Source organism: Frankliniella occidentalis, unplaced genomic scaffold (assembly GCF_000697945.3).
Source record: "Frankliniella occidentalis isolate FOCC.00 unplaced genomic scaffold, Focc_3.1 Scaffold451, whole genome shotgun sequence".
Lineage (NCBI taxonomy): Eukaryota > Metazoa > Arthropoda > Insecta > Thysanoptera > Thripidae > Frankliniella > Frankliniella occidentalis.
Genome location: NW_026267569.1, coordinates 42,044 through 44,304, shown reverse-complemented (window position 1 = coordinate 44,304; position 2,261 = coordinate 42,044). Strand labels below are relative to the sequence as shown.

General features: G+C 42.5%; 1 protein-coding gene across 5 annotated transcripts in view; it reads right to left on the bottom strand.

The window, feature by feature from the left end:
• The window catches only part of LOC127751367 (uncharacterized), a 34,653-nt gene that overhangs the window by 29,601 nt on the left and 2,791 nt on the right, over positions 1 to 2,261 (bottom strand). The gene's annotated exons all lie outside the window — the stretch shown is intronic.

Genomic DNA, 2,261 nt, shown 5'->3' with positions numbered 1-2,261 from the left:
TGTTGTAGAACAACAAAAGTTGTTGTAGAACAACAAAAGTTGTTGTAGAACAACAAAAGTTGTTGTAGAACAATAAAGGTTGTTTAGGGACAACAAAAGTTTTTCACGAACGGCAAATGTTTTTCGGCAGCAAGCTATTGAAGAACAGTAAAAGTAGTTACGGAACAACATAGCTGTTTGTCGTCAACATTGCGCAAGTAAACACCCCTTCACACATTGGTATATACAGTCGAATGAAGCTGCATTCAATATACACCGACGGAAAGGATGCAGAGTCGTTAGCGAGAGCCAACGGCTTCTGTTTCGCACAATGGTTTGCGTGACGGCTGCTCAATTAAGTAACAGCATATTTGTGAAGTGACAAGTGGTCTGTAATCAAGACATTACAAATCTTTAGTCATGTGACAAAACCGAGAGGGTAATCACTATAGAAAGTAGGTGTACACATTTCTATAAAAGTGAAAGCGACAAAAAGTTGACTGAAAGTGATGAAAACTGAAAGAAAATGTGGATAAAAGTGACTTATCGTGCGATGATCAGATCAAAAATGAATAACATAGATGGGATATGGGCATAGAAATGAAGTAAACGTTGTAAAACAGTGAAAAATTGAATAAAAGTGGAAAAGTGAAAAGTTGAGGTATACGCATTTTCACGGAGTGATTACCCCCTCGTACAAAACATTACTCCGGAGATAAATGATATTTGTTTTAAGAAGCGTGACGACTGATTTGTCATCATTAAAACAAAGGAGTCATCACACATGTGACGTCTCATTTGTTCGGGAGCGCGCTAACTGCGCGAGGTCGGTGACTGCGCGAGGATTGCAACTGCGCGAGGACTGCAACTGCAGGGGGTCAGTAACTGCGCGTGCTCTGCAACTACGCGTGGCCAGCAACTGCGCGAGGAGTGCAGCTGTTCATAACTGCGCATGGCTGCAACTGCGTGAGGTTTGTTCGGAGATTAGGCAGGTTTGGTTGGGTTTTGTTACGTTGTATTAGGTAAGGTTCGATTTCGTTGCGTAAGGTTTCGTTAGTATGTTTCGTTAGGTTTTGTTAGGTTAGATTTCGTTAGGTTAGGTCTCGTTGGGTTAGGTTTCGTTAGGTTAGGTTCTGTTCGGTTAGATTTCGTTGCTTAAGGTTTCGTTAGGTTAGGTTTCTTTCGGTAACATTCGGTTAGGTTATGTCTGGTTGGATTACGTTGCGTTGCTTTAGTTCATTCGCGCAGATGCAGACTCGCTCAGTTGCGCGCAGTTACAAAGAACACAAATAGACCTCGCGCATTTGCAAGCCACGCAGCTGCACTACTCGCGCAGTTGCTGGTCACGCGTAGTTGCAGTTTGAGAGTGCAGTTTGAGTCTGAAGTTTGAGAGTGCAAAATGTCTGTGTGCAGTTACACACACAAATTTTGCGGATCCGAGAGTGCGAATTTCTGAGTACTTCTGCACTCAGAACACCTCTGAGGGTGACTTAATCAGAGTGAGTGCAACTTCAAACAATATACTATATGTGGTTAAGGAACGACAGGGCACAATGTTCTGGGGGTCAGAAACGAGGCGGAGCCGAATTTGTGGTCCGTTTCGTCGTATCTCAACTTTTGCAATTTCGAAACAAAAAATTGTGGTCCAAAAGGTAAGGCAAGGGAATCCCATCACTACTTTTGAACGCTCATTCCGAATATGAACTTAGTTTTCTCGTAGCACACTTAGTTGTGTACGAACTCGAAACCAGTTTTGGCGACACTCTGGAGACGTCACTAAGGAAAGGGCACTCTCAATTTTCACACTCTAGCGGACCGAAGATTTCAGAGTTCACATGTGCACTCTAAAAATTTGAGTGCAAACCTCTGCCCTCACAAATTTTTAGAGTGTCATGGTCAGAGTGCAAAAATCACTCAGAAATTCTCTGAGTGGCACTCTTAACTCTCCCCTACACTCACAATTGTACAGGACGCTCAGAATATTCTGTCACTTAGAATGTTCAGAGTGTCACTCTCAAAATTCTGAGTGCATTTTCAGCAATGCATGACTGGCATTGTTGTAACCATGTATACATCATTTCGCACCCGCAAAGTGAAAATCATCCTGAGGTGGACTTTAACATCATTGTCATATCATCTGTGAATTTCTGCATCGCTATCTCCATTCCTTCTCGAGTTATCGTGCATACACACATACAAAGAGACAAAGAGAATGCCAATAAGAGGGAGAATCAGAACACAGCCCTCTCCTTAAATATGTGTACTGTCCGCTTCCAATCATT